Raw genomic sequence first — 21669 nt, 5'->3', positions numbered from 1 at the left:
TCGTCAGTTCCAACCTTGCAAATCTCGATTTCCTTTCTTTCAACGATCTCACGAATTATATGAAATCGCCGCAGTACGTGTTTGGACTTCTGGTGGCTCCTAGGCTCCTTTGCATGGGCAATGGCTCCGCTATTCTCGCAATACAAAGCCATTGGTCCTTTAATCGACGAACTTCCAAATCCAAACAGCTTCCTTTGCTGCTTCTGAGGCAGCAATGTACTCGGCTTCAGTTGTAGAATCCGCTATAGTGCTTTGCTTAGTACTTTTCCAGCTTACTGCTCCGCCGTTGAGGCAGAACACAAACTCAGACTGTGATCTGAAATCATCTCTGTCGGTTTGAAAGCTTGCGTCCGTATAGCCTTTAACAATCAACTCACCTGTACCACAATAAACCAGAAACTGATCCTTAGTCCTTTTCAGGTACTTTAGGATATTCTTGGCAGCAGTCCAATGTGCCTCACCTGGTTCTGACTGGTACCTGCTCGTTGCGCTGAGTGCGAACGAAACATCCGGCCTAGTATAAATCATAGCATACATGATGGATCCAATAGATGAAGCGTATAGAATTCCACTCATCTTTCTACGCTCATCAGATGTTTTGGGACCACTAGGAGAAAAAATGTCAATTGCAGCGCGCGAAAAAGGGACTATTTGCAGCGCTTTCGGGCGCTGCAATTGTGAGGGCTGCAAATACGACTTTTTTTTGCAGCAACCATAAACGCTGCAAAAAAGTGAGTAATTGCAGCTCACATTGCTCAATGTGCGCTGCAAAATGTACTTTATTTGCAACTATTTTTATCTCATGTGCGCTGCAAATAGTGTTTCTAGAGGCTAAAAAAAATTATTATTTACAACTTCCCCTGATGTGGTGGGGATTGCAAATAATGCATATTTATTATAAAAAATAATTCCAGCTACAGAAAAGCTGCCTCACGTTAACAAATCAACAATTATAACCAACAAAAACATCCACAAATAGTCTATATGTTACATTTCTTCGTAATTTAGGAAGCGTGACATGGAAAATACTATAAAACCCACAAAATCGATGTCCATGTGTTTAATACCCAAGTTGACAAAATCAATGTCTTCTGCCTTCTCTATCTCTATCCGCCTGACTTTGGGAGTTGGTGTTTCATAGTATGCATACCACTGAGACTGAATCTCCTGAGAAGCTCCAACTTCTTCATCAGGTATTCCTCATCAACTAGTCAGGCACCATTCTTCATCAGGTATTCCTCATCAAAGAAACAGATACTCACTGCTGACAGCAGATATTACAGTCAAAGAAATAAACATTGGTCCCTAAAGCACCTACTGTGACAACATTATTAAGGAAACTAAATGCTAGAGGATACCAAATGTTACAAAGAACAGCAAATATTTCAAATGCCTTTTGAAGAAAAAATTAAGTGGCACCTGTATGAAATTCGCTAGTCCCTGTAACTAGCTAAAAGATGGAAACAACAGCGGTGTCTCTATTCTCTAAGCAACTTTGCTTCAGAGGTAAATTCGCATTAATTGTAAAGAATCACTTTTATTTGGTCCATGCAATAAAAGCTAACAACCAGACTATCTTTCAAACATGGGCTTTTTTTCCAAATATGAAAGGATAAAGAAACCCCTTTAAGTTACTAAACATAAGATCCAAAGAGGTGCAACTCTTGCATAAATTCGAAAATTGTTTTCTGATAGCCTTATATAGTTATATGACCTCAAACACCAAAGAAGCTGAAATTCCATCATTAAAACTGAGGAGTTTGAAGGGTTACCTTGCAGTATGTACAACCACTATGGAGTACCATAGAATGAAACCACTGTCGACAATGTCTTGCATGTGGCATCCAGAATTTTAAGGCCTGCTAACCCTCTATAAGGAAGAGTTATGAGTTAATCATCCTAAAGGTGATCTCGTCATATTCTGCAATGAAAAAACCTTCATTAACATAATAATTATCAAATGGAGTCCTCGTGAAACTAAGTCAAGATTGAAGAACAATAAAGACATAGAGAGTTTAACAACCTGTTCTTTTCATATAAAGTTATTTTTCAATTTTCATCTCATATATGCCTACTCTTAGATTTCACTGACAACACCTTTTATTACCACTCATCAGTGTGATAAGATCAAAAATATGCTTTATCAACCAATATTGGAACTTTAGATTAGACAGGCTTTATTGGGTATCACAGGCATATGATAAATTTCCTGATTTAGAATATTAAGTGGCTCCAGATATTAGAAAGACTTAGACAGGGGAAGACTCTGCTACCATCAAGGATACATAGAAAAATAATATTTAGTCATAAATTAAGTAAGTTCTGACTTTCAGTTGTCATTCTATTAAAGCCAGAGATACCATCAAATGGGAGTTTGATGTTCACTAGGTACCATCAGATGACTGAATGGTTAGGCCGGCCAGCTAAGGACATACCACAACATCTTGCTCAGTTGCTCCTCCCTTGAAGGTTTCAACATCTATTTTACAGGTCCATTCAGGTTGAGTTATTGACCATACTTGTATAGTCGGTTTTTTATATAGACCACATAGTACATATTCAGAATCAGGGCCCACTGAATGTAGCTTATCTTATCTAAGCATGAAAATAACTGCACCACCTGTATAGAAAGAGAAATACACATTCTATATTCAGTTGATAGCAGAGAGTATGAAAGTATGAGAAACAGATAGGAAAACTAACAGAAATCTCAGCTTAGAATCGCTCTTACCCTGTAGGCTACAGTAAGTAATAAAATTTCAATATATAAATAGATAATATTTTATAAACAAAGGTATACAGGGTCCAACTGTTATAAGTGCATGAACTTAGGCTTGTACGTGGTCCAAATTCTCCTCTTAATTTATGGGAGAGTCTTGTAACCCAATCTATTTTCATATCTTCTCAAATGTTAACATAGATTAAGTGGAAGACTGTAATTATACACCCATACAAGTAAGCACCAGTAACAAAAATGATACTTTATAAAGTAATAAACGATCCCAAGTTCTAACTTCTAAGTATCCTTACAATTTGTTTAACCTTTAATGATGAAGTACAAAGTAATCAGAACTCAGAATAGAGCCAAAGAAACAGTTTGCGGGAACGAGAAACTAACATTCCAGTACATAAGTCTAGAGATAGTAAATAGAAAACGAAAAAATAGCAAATTGACAACTATAGCACCTTAAATGACCGAGTGTCTCGAATAGCCAGACGATAATCAAATGCAGCAGCAATGTAGCGAGCATTGGGAGAAAAACAGCAGGGCCCAGTCTGCTTATAAGCATCCGTGAACTCCATTCTTCTGAATATTCAATAACAATGCACACGAAAATCACCTGTAAGATTCCCAAATCTTTGATTCCGTCTAAAACTCTAAAATCATATTTCTCTTTGTTTTGGAACTATACCAAAAATTTAGCCTTTGAATGTGGTAATGCAGAGTTGCAGACATGAATAAGAAAGCAAAGAAAAAAGTGTCACCTGCTAGGTTTCAAATCCATCATTACAGCGACTAGAACGGTGAATCACACCAGGCTCCACCCAGGTTCCTTGATCCCCATGAAAAAATGTCTCGGTAAAAATGCTGTAGGAATACTTCATAAGATTAGACGGAATATTTCTCTTGCAGATTTGGGTAAATTTTTTGAACAATTTCAGACTCATTGCACTCAATTATTTGACAGCAAGTTAAATCATAAACATATACAAAATGCTTGCATCATGACAAATTTCCGTAGGAAAATCAAACAACTAAACATATTGTGAATTCCAAATAATCTGAACCAATTTGACTCCAAATCAATAAATTCGACTGAAACATTTTTAAAAAACTAACCCCTAAATTACCAGATCCAGTCTCTCAATTAACAGACCCCTTTACATCAAATTAACAACTAAAAAGAACAATAAATCCCCAAAAATTAACAAATCAAATCAGCCAAACATCATAAATCATTTAAAATCGAAGAAAACAAAGAGTTTAAGAATTGAAACCCTACCACAATTGACGAAGTGAAGGTAGAACTTCAAGTAAAGTACGAGTTCGACGTCCTCTCGCTCATCCGCCATCTCTTTATCTCTCTGTAGATCGGGGTTGAAACTTTAACACAAAATCGAAAGAGATGAACCCATTACATTATTTCAAAATAATCGACTAACATATCCAACAAATGAGAAAGAAAAGCAAAAAAATGGTGAGATTTAGAGATAGAAATATACTTTGGCACGAGGGGAGTTGGAAGGAACCAGATCGAAGCTTCTTTTTCGAAATCCCATTGAACGATTTGGACGAAACAAAGAGATAGAATTCTAGGGTTTGAAATGGAAGGAGAGTTCAGGGAGAGGAAGGAGAGTTCTAGGGAGAGGAAGTAGAAAAGTCACGCAGCGCGTACATTGGGAGGAGGTTGCAATTACACGCCTTTTTCTTAGCGTTCACTCACTTGCTGCGCTGCGAGTATTTTTTAAATTTTTTTTTTCAAAAAAGTTGCAGCGTTTACTGTTTAAAAACGGTGCAATAAAATAATTAAATCCTTGACCCGCGTTGACCAATGACTTTTCGTAGCATTCACACAATGTGTGAGTTGTAAAAAGGGAGTTGCAAATGACGTTTTCTCTACTAGTGGACACTGATTCTTGCTTAGATATGTGCCATGTGACATGGGTATCTGGCCTCTCTTGGCTTCCATCATATTGAACCTAGCTAGCACTTTGTCAATGTAAGTGCTTTGGCTTAGTCCAATCATCCTCTTAGATCTATCCCTATAGATCTTGATGCCCAATATGTATTGTGCCTCTCCTAAGTCCTTCATTTTGAAACACTTTCCAAGCCAAGTCTTTAAAGACTCCAACATAGGAATGTTGTTTCCAATAAGCAGTATGTCATCAACATACAAGACTAGGAATGCAATTTTACTCCCACTGACCTTCTTGTATACACAAGATTCGTCCTGATTCTTCATGAAGCCAAACTTATTGACTGCTTTATCAAATCGTTTATTCCAACTCCTTGATGCCTGCTTTAGTCCGTAGATGGACTTCTTAAGCCTGCATACCTTTTCTTGGTTCTTTTGATCGACAAAACCCTCCGGCTGCGTCATAAACACAGTCTCTTCAAAAACACAATTCAAGAAAGCAGTTTTGACATCCATTTGCCATATTTCATAGTCATGAAAAGCGGCAATCGCAAGGATTATCCGAATAGACTTAAGCATCGCGACAGGAGAAAAGGTTTCATCGTAGTCAACGCCATGAACTTGCCTGTAACCTTTTGCTACCAATCTAGCTTTGTATATGTATACAATTCCATCTTTGTCTTTCTTCAACTTGAAGACCCATTTGCATCCGATAGGTGTGAACCCATCCGGCAAATCAACCAAATCCCAGACTTGATTTTCAGACATGGAGTCTATTTCAGATTGCATGGCCTCTAACCATTTAATGGAGCTTAGGCTCGTCATAGCTTGCTTGTAAGTCATAGTTTCATCACTATCCAATATGAGAACGTCTAAGTTTCCAGTCAAGAGGACGTCTGTCCATCTGTCCGGCTGAAAAATAGTTCTACTTGACTTACGAGGGGCAACAACGTTTTGAGGAACTACTCCCACTGGCTCTTCTAAAGACCTTGGAGGTTCATCAACCTGAACTGCTTCTAAAGAGTTCTGAGTTCGTTGTTCGTCTCGAATCTCTTCGAGGTCTATTATTCTCCCACTTGTCAATTTGGCAATATGATTTCTTTCCAAAAAGACATCGTCACGAGCAACGAAAACCTTGTTGTCTGACTTGTTGTAGAAATAATACCCCATAGTTTCTTTTGGATACCCAACAAAAAAACATTTGTCAGATTTTGGTTATATCTTGTCCGAAATTAATCGCTTGACATATGCTTCACAACCCCATATCTTCAGAAAAGGCAAATTTGGAAGTTTCCCAGTCCATAATTCGTACGGAGTCTTTTCAACAGCTTTTGACGGAGCACGATTCAGTGTGAGTGCTGCAGTTTGCAACGCATGTCCCCAGAACTATAAAGGAAGTTCGGCCTGACCCATCATTGACCTGACCATATCGAGTAAGGTCCTGTTTCTCCGTTCCGACACTCCATTCCAATGAGGTGTCCCTGGAGCAGTCAATTCAGAAAGAATACCGCATTCCTTTAGATGGTCATCAAACTCGTGGCTAAGATATTCACCTCCTCGATCCATCTTAGAGCTTTGATTTTCTTGCCATGTTGATTTTCTACTTCATTTTGAAATTCTCGGAATTTCTCAAACGATTCAGACTTGTGCTTCATTAAGTAAATATAGCCATATCTACTGAAGTCGTCCGTAAACGTTATGAAATAGCTAAACTCACCTCTAGATTTCGTACTCATAGGCCCACATACGTCTGTATGTATTAGCCCTAGTAGTTCTCTTGCTCTTTCTCCCACCTTTGAGAAAGGTTGCTTTGTCATTTTGCCAAGTAAACAAGATTCGCATTGATCAATCTTCTCTAAGTCGAATGATTCTAGAATTCCTTTCCGTTGAAGTAATTACATGTGCTTTGTGTTTATATGGCCTAATCGACAATGCCACAGAAATGTGAGATCCGAATCACCAGTTTTAGCCTTTTTGGTATTTATGTTATAAATGTGTTTGCTCGTATCTAGCATATAAAGACCGTTTTCTTGTTGTGCTGAGCCATAAAACATTCCATTCAAAGAAAAAGAACAACTATTGTCTTTAAATTGAAAACTAAAACCTTTAGAATCCAAACTTGAAACGGAAATGATGTTTCTGGTGATACTAGGAACGTAGTAACAGTTTTCTAGTTCCAAAACAAAACCACTAGGCAAAGAAATAAAATAAGATCCTACGGCTAATGCAGCAATACGTGTTCCATTTCCCACGCGTACATCCATCTCGCCTTTATCAAGCTTTCTACTTCTCCTTAGTCCCTGCGAATTGGAACATAAGTGTGAGCCACAACCAGTATCTAATACCCAAGAAGTAGAATTAGCAAGATTACAATGTATAACATACATACCTGAAGGAGAAGCAATGTTTGCGTCCTTCTTCTCTTCCTTTAGTTTGGGGCAATCTCGCTTGTAATGACCAATTTCATTACAATTGAAGCATTGCGATGTGGAAGGAGAAGCATTCTTCTTCATCTTGCTCTTGGAAGGCACCAGATGCCCTCCGGGAGTGGACGAAGATGCAGCCTTGCTTTTCTTCCCCTTGCCTACTTTCTTGAATTTAGTGCACCTCACATTCAAAGGGTCTTGATTGAACTTAAGGATTTTCTCGAATTTCACGAGTAATTCCACAAGTTCACAAAATGTGCTCTTTTTCTGATTAAAGAGATAGTGCATCTTGAAACCCTCATAATCCTTATGAAGAGAATTCAGCACTAGTGCAATAGCTATCGACTCTTTGATGGAACCACCAAGTCTCTCGATTGACCGAATTAGTGTGTTTTTGTCCATCTTGACAGCGTAAATGCGCTTTTGTGCCTCTAGAAGTTCGATTTCTAGGCACGATTTGTGTGGGGTAATGAGCTTGAGATTGCTCATTGAATTAGCCAATTCATCAACCCTTTTGCCACCAGTTTGGCACATGGGTTGAAAACCCGCACAACATCTATCCTCGAGGCGACTTAGGAGAGAATGAGGCTCAAAAGTAATGAACCTCCCTCTCCAACTCTCAGGAATAGACTTAAGGATGAACTCCGTGACAAGGTACTTGTGAAGTGCCCAACTTCTGTACTTTTCAGGTGTCATGCCTCGCGTATCATAGCTAGGAAAAGGTTGTTCAATGACATAGTGTATGCCATTAACTTTCAAAACTTCGACAAGTTTCCCTTTCCATTCAAGAAAATTAGTCAAGTCTAACTCGACATCCAGAATTTCAGCTAATATGATTGTTGTTATGTTTGCGACCATTTTGATTACTAAAATCGAAAAGAATTTGCAATAAATAACCATTCATAAACTTCAATAACATTGAAATAAAAGCAAGCATGCAATCATTAAAGCTATTAAAACATTTCATTCATGCAAAAGAAAAAACATGGTCCAAAATGAATGAAACGATTCCAAGACCCCAAAAGTCCTAAATCCTTAAGCAGCTTTAGCATGTCTTAAGTAGTTTAAGATTTTAGGTAACCAAAACCTATTGCTAGTAATCTCCAAATTACTCTTGGTTAATAAATTAATACCATAATTTATCCCATTGCCACAACATAATGCCATTGTTGTTTGAGTTGAAACCACAATCAACGTGCTCCTTTAGGACGCCTTACCACCTAAGTCAACTAAAATAGCACCTTGCTTTAGCGTAAACCTACTACCTTAGATCCTTAAATTTTTGTAAGTGCTTGATTTGGAGGGCAATTTTTAAACTCAATATTACTTTGGACCTAGTTGTTTCTATGTTGGTTCGATTATTTAGTGAACTTAATCTAATCGAGTCATATGAAACAACCTAGTCATGCAAAGCATACATACATTCATACATTCACGAATAATATATATATATATATATATATATATATATATATATATATATATATATATATATATACATCTTGTCTTGAAGCATCCAATCTTTATCACCTCCTTGTTAGCTTGGCATACGTCCACCACACATCGTGTTCGTGCCTTTTATTCGTGCCTACGGACCAATTCAATTAAAAATAAATTTAATTTCACGAACTTGCATTAATTTAATATTATTTTTCAAAAAGTTACGATTTTTATTTTCGAAAAACAACGATTTTTAACGATTTAATAAACTTCAACGACAATCCAATTTCGTAAAATTATTAAATCAAGGGCTAACATTATTCAAACTTCTAAGAACGAACGAATCAACTTGAAAAATTTGAACTTTTAAATAATAAAATCCAAAACTTTAAATCGTTCATTAACATTTAAATTTCAGATTTTAATAATTAGGTTTAAGTGCGATTAAAATTAACGAAACCATTCAAAATATTAATCCAATAATTTTTAAAATTATCCACTGACCCATGAAATTATATCCCCTTTCCTAATTAACCGAATTATTAAACCAAAATTAATTAAAATTCAATTAGGGTTCCAAATTTTACGAACTGGGGAAAGTCAAAATTAGGGTTTATATTTATCGGAAAAATATGAAATTTTTACCATATATAAAAAATACACCCAGAAACATTGTGTCTAAATTTCAAGAAATTCCGAGTAGTTTAGGTTGACTTTTTAATTGAATTACTGTCTGACACTTTTAATTTTTATTAAAAAATTAACAAAAACGCCCAAAACACGACACTTCGAGGCCTGTTTTTGCAATTCCGTTCTCATGAGTTGATCTTAGAAAATCGTTTTCAATCAAATTAGGGTTTTAAAATTCGAAAAAACGAATATTTTTTATTTCGGAACAACTTATTACGCAATTCATCCAATAATTCGTAAAAATTCCGAAAATTCAACAAAAAATTCAAAATTTTCGACAGATGCAAAAACAAATAAATCAGGCTAAAATATGCTTTGAATACATAAGGCTCATGATACCACTGTAGGGGAATATAGTTAAACATAATAACATGTGTGGAAACAATCCCCAAAACCAGGAAGCATGTATAAAGCACATATTAAGCATACTTACGTTTGAAGCGCGTTTTCCACAAATTGTCAATGAACACGAACTTAGAACTCCACTTGTCGTTCCTCTACTTGGTTCACCGACACGATAAGATCCGTCTTGATTATCGTAGCTTAGACAATCGATCAAGAGTTTTGTTTTTTGGGATGAACACACTTTGGAGGCCCAGAGAGAATTAGGGTTCTCTGTGACTCTAGGGTTTTAGTGTGACTGAATTGTGTTGTGTTGGAAAAGGGGTTAGAAGGTTATTAACATAACCTTACTAACCGACCAAGCCATAAGGCAAGGCCGGCCAGCAAACCCCGCGCAAGACAAGCACAGCGAGCTGGGCCATGGGCCTCGCTGTTGTGGCTGTGTCGCTGCTTCGGCCCGCGCGCACACACGCAGCTCGCTATGCCATGGGCCAGCGCTGCCGTGTTGTCGTGGCCTTGCTTGCTTGCCCAACGCGCCCATGGGCCTTGAGTGCTTCGTGCACTCGGCTCGTGGATCGCTCTTCGTATTCGCGATTAATATATTTCCGATATATTATTTATCGTTTCGTATACGACGAATCACCGTCGTACGATACGCTATATTCGTTTCGCCTAGATTACGAATATTCGCGATACGATATATGATTCTGATGCAAGGTCGTATCGTATAATACGTTTTCTAACTAATTCCCGAAAAGATATTAAGTGAATTTCCGATTCATTTAATCTGGTGATATGTTACGTGTCATTGGTGTGACCTTGTGTAGACACCTACTTTTATCCCCATTCCCGAAAGGGAAGGTTCGATGATGAGAACATAAAATCTCCACTTGGCAACGCATCTCCTATAAAATAACGAATCTCGATCACCCTTTTCATTTCACCCGAAACCTGCTATTTATAGAAACCTGCTATTGATGGAAGCCTGCTAAAAATGGTAACTGCCGTAATGGGTAGTTGTTAAAAGTGGCAAGTCATAAAAGATAGAAACCTGCCAGAATTAGGTGTTGCACTCCAACATAAATCCTAAATGAGATAGAAATTGCAAGAGGAATCCTATTCCTATGATTCGAAAATAAGAGTTACGTATTAATTAAAATCCTAACGAGCCTAGAGTTCGTAACGGGCCCAGACGCATTCCGTCATAAAGTTAATACGCACTAAAAGACTCGGATAAGTCTCAAAGACTCCGTATTCCACGAGTCCAAATCTGACAAGAAAATACGGCCCATACCCTATTTTCATCGCCTGGCTCTAGGCGCTGAAAATACCTGGGTACGTGTTCTCTCCTAATTCTTCTTGGATTAGAGCTCTACAATTCTATCTTTCCACGAACTCTTTTCTATAAATATAGCCCCAAATTCGATGTGAAAGACACAATTCATATTCTGAGTATTGACTCCAACCCCTAAGCCTAAGCCTTACGCTGCGAAATTGATCCCGCGTTCTGTCGCAATCGATCCAAAAATCGAACAGAATGTATCCTGTCCCTTGTAGCTGTAGAATTAAGCCCCGACACTTGAGATTCGTTAAATAAAAGAAGAAATAGCAAAGCCAAAGTGGTTAGTTTTCTGAGAACTGTGACGCACCTCTCAAGGGTGCGTCGTAATGTGTCCCTTTGCATGATTTAATTGCCTTCCTCGCCCTTTTATAAAACTGTTAAACTGTTTAATCTGATTGTTCTATCATGCCTAATAAAGATAATATTTTGGGAAATTGAACTATCATGCTAGGTCCTTTAAAACAATCTAAATCAGATAACCGCGATCGATCTAGTATTATGTGTTGCATATTGTTAAAATCAATTCAGATTAGTTTAATAGTTAACGCATGTCCCTTCAATTATTTATGCTGAGCTAGTAAGGATATCCTGCCTCTGGAGTTATCGAAGAGCGAGTACTCCTGTCGGTAGTTACAGTCCCCCGAACCCTCAATCTCTACCTTGCGGGTGTATGTTGAGAGATCCCCACACCAGGGATCACAGGGGAACCTATGGCCACCGTGGTCAAACATAATTGCACTCCCCTTATGTCACGATAACCGGGTTTTGTCAGTTTTTCTCATTGTCGTTAAAAACTGAATGGCGACTCCTATATTACTAGTCAATTGGGTGTAAACTCACAGGAAATCCAATTACACTTGATTTGACAAAAAGAAACATCACACCCACGAGGGACGAGGTCACGCATTAGCCTCCTGCTTTTTCGACCCCTCACAGTGGCGACTCCACTGGGGATAGTGAAGGAAATACTCGTGCTCGTAGGTAATCAAAATAGCCGAAGGGTGAAACGATCCTACCCCGCGTTTATTTCCCCATCAAGTTGGGGCGACCTGAAAATCAGCATATTAATGTGAACGGACGGGACCGCATAACGAATCTTGGCTCCCTTGGATGTTTCATCTCGGGAGTTGGGACTAAGGATACCCATCGCCAACCAGGGGGTGCATACGCTTCGAATGTTGTCCACTCAGCACTTTTCGCTAGTAGTACACCCGTCCCAAACCCAATCGCTCACCCACTAGGTCCCTCTCATTGGTGCATGCCCCCTTGGCTTACATCGTGATTGGCCTCTTGGGCGAAATTCGTCTGTTGAAGGCACTACCTCGACCGGGGCATGTGTTGGATCTGCGATAGAAGCGGTACCAAGCCGGCGCAAATACTACCCATAGAAGCCTATCATAAACTACATGACATATTATTATTTTGCCTCATGATGTAATGTTAGTTATGTGTAGCGAATTATGTGATTGTGTGTGACAAATAATGATAGAAAACCAACGACCTTAAAAATTGCCCAAACATTCGTAAACAATTTGGCCAAAGAATTATACCAGAATACGTGTTCCGCAAACTCGAACGATCGCCACAAAAATAAGCGACGCTCGGGATGGCCCGTAACGAATCCCACAAACGCTGCACAACGCGTAAAGGACGTTATTAGGCAAGCACGCAAAATCAAAGTCGCATAAACGAAAAAATGTACGCAAACAGAAAACGAGCACCAGTCAGGGACGCATTTTCAACTCCCCTGGCTGGGCGCCAGTATTTCTAACGCCCTTCGTTGGGCGCTGAAGTTGCTGCCTGGCCTTTTGGTCAGGCACAGCAGCCTCGGTGCCCGCGCATAAAGAAAATACGTAGCAGTAAAAAAATTCACAAAATTTCTACGAGGACGTATGAAAAAGGCACTCGATTCTAAAAGCGACTTATAAAAAAATAAATAACTCTTTGTGTCGTTGTTAGGCCACCTATGACGACAATGTTCGGCACCAAAACCGAGCATGCTAATTTAAATGACCTTGAATGTCACATGGGCAAAGTATTCAAAAAATAATGTTCAAATAGAGTCTTCAAGGAAAAATAATGTTCGAATAAAAACTAAATCCGAGTCTAGACAAGGCTATGCCAAAGTACAATCTAAATCCTAAGTCTTAGTTGTCTTATCCATAGAATCGCTCCTAATGCTTGGTGTCGCTCTGCAAGTTAAAAGGTTAAACCATATTGAGTCTCCCTTCCTAACATTTAAATCAATAAGCACCCATATGTAATTGTCATCCCTTGCTAAGAATCTACGGCCTCAATACTCTCTCTCACCAATAAAAAGAATATATTATAGTATTTGCATAATGGAAACAGTCACATTTTGAAAATCATTCCCCCATAGTCGCACAACCCCCCAAAGTGAACCTAAGGTGTCAATACCATTAGCAAAAATTAATGGCTTCAAGGCTTATGATCACATTTGGTCACGACTATCATGGTCCTCTCGAGCCACTCGCTCCTTGAAATACTCCTAAGTACGCACTAAAAGATTTTCCATGAATGCAACATGACGAACCATGAAAGTAACCAAATCGGCATGCCATAAGGCTACCATCAAGGTAAAGCAATACACACTAAGAGGGAAACCGCACTAATGATTCTAGTCTCGCAAAAAAGAAAATTCGATCTCCCCAACTAACTAATTTGCCAACATTAAGCAAAATGGCGCGTGACAAATGAGCACCCAAGGGTTAAAATCTAAAGTGTCAACCAACGAAAGTTATGGTCCAATTAACCTAAGTCTGAAAGTTGCTTGGTCAAGTATTATGGGCTTACACCACGTCATTATTTTCAGTCTAGGCCACCTCCTTATATTCATACACGGGTTATAATCAGAAAGATTAATGAAAGTTCGAGTCTAAATCACAACTTTGAATTAAATCCCAGAAACTGGAGTCTGAAAAGAAACAAAAAATTATTTTCGATATAATTCTTTCGTTAAATTTCAATAAAGTAAAAACAACATTTTGAATCTACGCTATTTGCACATTTTAAGAAACGACTAAATACGCTTGCAAAGTAAGACAATTTAAAGGTCCACCCTAGGCCTACTAAAGCTAAAGGTCCACCCTAGGCCTACTAAAGTTAAAGGTCCACTATAGGCCTACCAAACGAGGCTTACTCAGTCTCGCTTCGTGACTCAAAGACCACAACCATCTACCTTTTAGCCCAAATAAAAAAAAAATTGAAGGATTTATGTTGGGGAGAAATCCCATGCAAAAAGAAAAAATAGAAAGAGAAAAGGGAGAGCGAAAAGAGCGAGCCATGAAATACTTAAAAAGAGAGAGAAAAGGGAGAGCGAAAAGAGTGAGCCATGAAATACTTAGCCCATACCTCCCAAAGTGCGAAATTTACCCAAGTAAACGAAGGAAAAGAATTGAGTCAACCAATCCAAATCATGCCACAAAAACTACATAAAGTTCTATGATGTCTACCCTTTCCAATCCTTATGTTCTTAGACGCCTTCGCTCTGGGGCCCCTGTTCAGCTCATTTAACCCATCCATGTTCTCATTGCCATAACCCAAGAAACCATTACCTTGACTCTTGTTCTTGAACTTATTGTCAACTGCAAACCATGTACGGCCATTGACACGTGCGTCATACCCATTATTTCCAAAGCCCAAACCTGCTCTTACACCACCATTAGTATAATGGCCATATAACTTATTTGGATACATCCTTGAGCCGTCCCCATACTACTCATTGGCCTAGGTTGATGTAAACTCATGACACTAGCACGAGGCTGCAAATTGTGAGTCCTAGCAGATGTAGTCCTCATGCTTGACTAATACCTATACAACTCATTCAACCCATCTTTCAAGCCGTCTTGAGTCACGAATAAAAAAAAAAAAGACAAATGAAAAGTACATTCTACACTTAACGTAAAAAAAAAAAAACTTTGCCAAGTGCAAAAAAAAAAAAGAAGCATTTAAAAAAAAGGAAAAGAAGCATTTAGCGCACAAAAAAGATTCGCAAATATTTGGCACGAAACAAAAAGGAGCAGCGCAAAAAGGCAGCCCAGAACACGCTTCAACGCCCAGCCCAGGGCGTCGTTCTTGCTTCCAACTCCCAATTCCTAAAAGTGTTCGTGTATTTTCCTATATACATGCGGAAGAATAACGAACACTTGGGGGGTAGAAGATCGTATAAAATACGCAAAATACGCGCGCTCCAAAATTTTCGTACACTTATTTCACCCTTTTTCAAACATTACGAGTCCACTCGAACGTACTTGTTTAAAATCGGCATTCTAAGAAACCATTTTCTGGCTAAGAACTACGCAAGACCTGATTCCAAATTAAATCTATTTAAGGCGGATACGTAGGCAATCCATGATTCGGTCCAACCAATTTACCAAAATATTAAAGCCTATAGAATAACAAGAATAAAAAATAAAGTCCCTTATTGAAATTTAATTACTTGCAATCCAAGTCGAAAGAAAAACTTAAGCCAAACAGAAGAATCCCAGTCATCAAGATGCCAAAATAAGCACACGTCGAAAAAATAATAGGGGCACGTACCCTTGCCAGAAGGAGCACTCACACTCCTAGGCACTTAGCCAATACTCAAAAGATCGCTTTGCCTCAATTGAATGGGGGCTAGCGCGAGCGTCCATGACCTCTAAAAGTACTCGACTTGACCCTCCCTTAAGCAAAGTAACTCACTTAAAGACCTTCTTTCACCACTAGACACAGTCATAATCGCCAACAAGTAGAAAAGGCAGTAAGCTTGCAATAAAGAGGATTGTCCTACGGCATCGCCCCATCGTTCCTTCGAACTCAGGGCACCCGTTCATGGTAATTCAAATGCTTGCGAATCCCCTTTGAAAAAAAACAAACATTGTCAATAGGACTTGGCACTTAACCAAGGCTCACCCTACTCAGACATATGACACGGGCATCTAAAATCGAAATCTGAAAGCATCATTAATGGGAAGACATAACAGCAACTGGGGGCTAAAAATTGAAATGAAAGAGCTAGGGAAAGAACTAAGTATACCTTGACCTTTTGTGCAGACATACACCAAGTAAATCTAAGTCAATTTGAAAACGGTTTATATTCCCGCAATTCTGGAAAAGATTGCCCTAAAAGCCTAAAGCATATGCCAAACGGGCACAAGTATATCTTGACGCCTGCACCCTGGCTACCAGCAAATCCTTAGACAGCATTCCAAAAATTGTAAGTATTTTGATTCACTCATATAATCCTGTACGAACCCTTCTATAAGTCAACCTACTTAGGACACCTCGGATTGTACACAGTAGGACTCGGATTTCAAATAATTTTCAAAGACTTCTTCGAACATAATAAAGAGTCGCTGGTTTAATCTAAGTATGCGTTTATCTCGACGTTGCAAGTGAGTCAAAAAGATTTCTAAATATGATTATGGGTAAAGAAAGGCACCTAGCTTTTGGTCAAGGCACACTTCAACATGTGACTACCTTGACCATGGCAATGTCGCACAATACGACATTTACAAGAGAAGTAGCAAATCACTACTCGAGCGTACCTCGCACTAAACGAGTCTGGTTCAAAACTGTTCATGATCCATGTCACCATGAATGCATAAAAACGTATGCCAAGCATTATAGCACCAAGCCAATCCCGTAGCTACAATTGGGGGCTTGAGAAAAACACTCTAAAAATACTCGAAATGACGATTTTATCGCAAATTCTCGACGCTAATGCTATACACACGTCATAAGGGCACAATCCTGAGGCCAATCGTGTAAAACGAACCTTAGGATGGCTACAACCCCTCCCAAATTCTAAGCACTACTTAGAATATATAAAGTCACCCCACTATCAAGGGTAACTGAAAATCGCGAGTCACCAAAACTCGATCAAACTACTGCACATAACGCTCGCCCTATTATCGCCCCTTACACAGTCTACGTCGTTCCAAAGCAAAAGCAAAAGAAAAATCAAGGATAAAAGAAAAAACTGTCAAATTCTGCCTAGAAATCATTTTCAACGCCAAGAGCTGGGCGCCGATATCTTTAACGCCCCAGCCTGGGCGCTGAATCTCTTGGCTTGCCAAATTTTCCCAGGTATAAAAACAAGAAAGAAACATCCATGAATCCTCGCATCAAACGAAGTAATAAGTCGTGCACACCCACGCAGAAGGTGCTACACTTGTTCGAGCACCTGAACGAGGCGTGATGAAGTACTCCAATGTAAAAAATAATAATGATATCCCAACACCTGGAGAAATGCTCTGATACATGCGGTTAGGACACAAGCCTACGTCGCACCATAAGTTCAACCATCCCACGATACAAGTCTAAAAAAAAGAGAGTAAGGTATATTGCACTAATGCGGGCACGACCAAAGAGCATGTGTAAAAGAGGCAAAGACTACTTATCGCCCAAATTCAAAATGCAAGCCACACGACTTCTACATTAAGGATTAAAGGTAGCAAAATATTACCTACCACGAGAAGAATAGCTCGCACCTACACGAGCGGAACCACAAGGCATCTTTCTCGAAAGAACCTACAAAAATCGTACGCCAAAAGGAAGCATCCCAACATGCATACTTGGGGGCTCCAAGCTACGAAACGACCATAGGAAAATAAATAAAAAAATCTCGAAGCAAATGTTTGAATGATCAAAGGGGGACGATGCTTGAGCCCACTTCATGAATAGGCCTGAACCCTATCAAGCTTCTAAGCAAACTATTCAAAATCAGTCATTGCTCAAATGATTCAAGCAAACTGATTAATCGACCGCACGCAACGGCCATTCTATGAACGCTCGTTCGCACATACATTCTAAGTATCGAACATTCACGAACGCGTTCAAAAGAAAAAAAAGAGCGATCAAAGTCCTACGCCTCAAGGTATGTTCCTCGGGCCATATAGACTCGCCCAACTATTGCAATAACTGTACGCCTTAAGAGCAACATTTCCTTTAAATATTCGCCCCAAAGCAACAAACACCGTAGTCCACCAATCGGCTACGGCTTCTCGAGAAAATCATCACGTTCTAAAAATAAAGAAAAACAAAAGAGAAGAGAATACGTAGAATTTCCAAGTGAAATAAACGAATGAACAAGAGGCCAACTATGTCATCAAAAGACCAGCCCAAACAACATTTTCAACGCCCCACCTAGGCGTGAGTTATTTCTAACGCCCAGGCCTGGGCGCCGAAAATGAGCCCAGGCCCAAAAACAGCTCCGACTTCTATAGGGCCCTGCCGTATCCATTCGACTCAAAAATTGCCGATTTCTTTACTGCAAGTCGCACCTCACGAATTTGTTAAGAGTAGCACACCACTACAAAGATCGCTCGCACTTACGAGCACAATCCCAAACATGATCAAGGACATCACAAAATGCGTATCCCTAAGGATTCTCTTTGACAAGAAATGACCATCAAGCACGAATGCTTGGGGGCACGAAAGAAAATATATATTTCAAAAGAGAGTGTGCAAAGTGAAAACAATATTCCCAGACTACGCTATACGAAGTCCCGTGTTTGGATAACCTCAAAAGATAAAACCGGATTACGACCTCAAGACAAAGGTCGCCGTTGATACTTATACATAGTCCCCTAATCAAGGACCCAAGTAGTGGCAAAATTGAGCCGTAAAGACTAGCTCAAAACCATGAAAGATGATGACCACGAGACAATGGTCCGTCTAAGCACGTTGTCAACCCACATTCAGGTTGCAACTAAATCCGAGCATCCCACGAAAGAAAATAAATTCTTCAAAAAACAAAAACAGGCTCGCCCACCTTCAGCTGGCGGGGTCTGCGTCACTAACCGCGCAGGTCCTTATTTTCAAAAAAAAGCAAACAAACTTCAAAACAGATTCGTCCACTTCTTTCGGACGGGGCGTCCACCCTTAGCGGACAGGCTTGCCATCTTTAGCCGGCGGGGTCTGCGCCACTAACCGCGCAGGTCCTTAGTCGCTGTAACGATAACTTTTTCTGGTTTTCCCTTTTTCCAAAAATTAAAGGATTGATTTTCCGTTTTTCCAAAAAAGAACGATGTGCTGGATTTTCCTTCGTTTTACGTTCCGAAAAAACAAGGGGGTTTTCTCGTTTAGCTAACCCTGAAAATGAGAATCTTTAAAAACATTTTACCTTGTGATTGGGCTTGGCCAGGCCCATTTACACTTTATAGCTTTGATTTCGAAAACATCTTTAGATACTTCCAATGACAAAGTGAGGGAGTTTCTATACTATCCGTTGACAAATCCCAATGACACGTGAGGGATATGTCGACACTTCAAGTGATGACCCTTAAGTCAAATGTTATCACTCGGGGGCTCGTGAGACCCTCGCAAAACAAGTCACATACACTATGGCTTGTGTGACGCACTCCGTCTAGTACTTTGACCATCGTCTCATTCCGAGACTCAGTCAAAGTGGGGGCTAACTGTAGACACCTACTTTTGTCCCCATTCCCGAAAGGGAAGGTTCGATGATGAGAACATAAAATCTCCACTTGGCAACACATCTCCTGTAAAATAACGAATCTCGATCACCCTTTTCATTTCACCCGAAACCTGCTATTTATAGAAACCTGCTATTTATGGAAGCCTGCTAAAAATGGGAACTGCCGTAATGGGTAGTTGTTAAAAGTGGCAAGTCATAAAAGATAGAAACCTGTCAGCATTAGGTGTTGCACTCCAACATAAATCCTAAATGAGATAGAAATTGCAAGAGGAATCCTATTCCTAATATGATTCGAAAATAAGAGTTACGTATTAATTAAAATCCTAACGAGCCTAGAGTTCGTAACGGGCCCAGACGCATTCCGTCATAAAGTTGATACGCGCTAAAAGACTCGGATAACTCTCAAATACTCCGTATTCCACGAGTCCAAATCTGACAAGGAAATACGGCCCAGACCCTATTTTCAACGCCTGGCCCTGGGCGCCCAGCCCTGGGCGCCCAGCCCTGGGCGCTTAAAATACCTCGGTACGTGTTCTCTCCTAATTCTTCTTGGATTAGAGCTCTACAATTCTATCTTTCCACGAACTCTTTTCTATAAATATAGCCCCAAATTCGACGTGAAAGACACAATTCATATTCTGAGTATTGACTCCAACCCCTAAGCCTAAGCCTTACGCTGCAAAATTGATCCCGCGTTCTGTCGCAATCGATCCAAAAATCGAACAGAACGTATCCTGTCCCTTGTAGCTGAAGAATTAAGCCCCAAAACTTGAGATTCGTTAAATAAAAGGAGAAATAGCAAAGCCAAAGTGGTTAGTTTTCTGAGAACCGTGACGCACCTCTCAAGGGTGCGTCGTAATGTGTCCCTTTGCATGATTTAATTGCTTTCCTCGCCCTTTTATAAAACTGTTAAACTGTTTAATCTGATTGTTCTATCATGTCTAATAAAGATAATATTTTGGGAAATTGAACTATCATGCTAGGTCCCTTAAAACAATCTAAATCAGATAATCGCGATTGATCTAGTATTATGTGTTGCATATTGTTAAAATCAATTCAGATTAGTTTAATAGTTAACGCATGTCCCTTCAATTATTTATGCTAAGCTAGTAAGCATATCCTGCCTATGGAGTTATCCAAGAGCGAGTACTCCTCTCGGTAGTTACAGTCCCCCGAACCCTCAATCTCTATCTTGCGGGTGTATGTTGAGAGATCCCCACACCAGGGATCACAAGGGAACCTATGGCCATCGTGGTCAAACATAATTGCACTCCCTTTATGTCACGATAACCGGGTTTTGTCAGTTTTTCTCATTGTCGTTAAAAACTGAATGGCGACTCCTATATTACTAGTCAATTGGGTGTAAACTCACAGGAAATCCAATTACACTTGATTTGACAAAAAGAAACGTCACACCCACGAGGGACGAGGTCACGCATTAGCCTCTTGCTTTTTCGACCCCCTCACACCTTGTAGGTTCAGTGAAAAGTAAGCTGTGAGCTTAATATTCAATAGAACTCACTGATCGGAAGCATTGCTCCAGCTAGCTGTTCCGATCACTTGATCTCACTGAATTAATTGTTCGCAATTAATCTGAACCTTGGTATTAGACTTAATGAACCTTGGGTGAAGGACATATTTCCTTCATGTGGCCCATCGTGGCTGCGTGGGTTGTTCGTCTTGGGCTCCAAGAAATATCCGATTGCTTAATTCCCAAGTAACCTTGAATTAAGTATTCCAAGTTTTATTAGAATTCAAATAATTAAGAGTTTAATTATAGTTGCAATTCTAATTGAATATGAATTTCAATCCTAGTAGATTTGGAAATTCTATTCCTATTAAAACTCAAATTCCTTATTTCCTACACTATAAATATAAGGCTAGGACCTCATAATTATACACATTAATTGAATTGAAAACATATTCTTTATTCCCATTGTGTTCAAGGGAGAACATAATACAAGACTACCCGAATACATAAAATCTTAAGTAAAATCCTAGTTGGTTGAACCTAAGGCGGATCAGTACGTGTTGTGGACTTTTTACGGAGGGGCAACGTTTGGGGCTCTAAAGACTTGTTCTTGTTCGGTTCGGGAGCAGCTAGGGAAGGCACACATCACATTGTATGTCACTTAAATTATGCTAATTGACTATGTGGAAAATAATTTGGATTCTGGCTTTATGGTTTTTCCGCATGAATTATATTGTTGTATTATTCATAACCTATCAGAGAGAACAAAAGAATAGGTTAAGTCCAAAGCCAAAGGTATAAAGCACCGTTGGGTAGGCTGAATTGGTCAAATGAGTATCTAGAGATCTCGTAGATTGTTGGAGATAAGCAAAAGACGT

General features: G+C 39.4%; 1 long non-coding RNA gene across 5 annotated transcripts; it reads right to left on the bottom strand.

The window, feature by feature from the left end:
• Window positions 1-832: 832 nt before the first annotated feature.
• On the bottom strand, window positions 833-4448 carry LOC110799593 (uncharacterized). Of its 5 annotated transcripts, none has more exons than XR_002536425.2 (6): window positions 4225-4447; window positions 4005-4105; window positions 3487-3589; window positions 3187-3341; window positions 1773-2620; window positions 833-1261 (listed from the first exon to the last, which is right to left on the bottom strand). It is a non-coding gene; the product is annotated as an uncharacterized lncRNA (long non-coding RNA). The 5 variants fall into 5 exon arrangements; XR_002536427.2 differs by having other exon boundaries at window positions 1773-1921; window positions 4225-4442; XR_008932885.1 differs by having other exon boundaries at window positions 1773-1921; window positions 3187-3307; window positions 4225-4439.
• Window positions 4449-21669: the final 17221 nt, after the last annotated feature.

The sequence above is a fragment of the Spinacia oleracea genome, chromosome 4 (assembly GCF_020520425.1).
Source record: "Spinacia oleracea cultivar Varoflay chromosome 4, BTI_SOV_V1, whole genome shotgun sequence".
NCBI lineage: Eukaryota > Viridiplantae > Streptophyta > Magnoliopsida > Caryophyllales > Amaranthaceae > Spinacia > Spinacia oleracea.
This window is presented reverse-complemented; position numbering and strand designations above follow the sequence as displayed.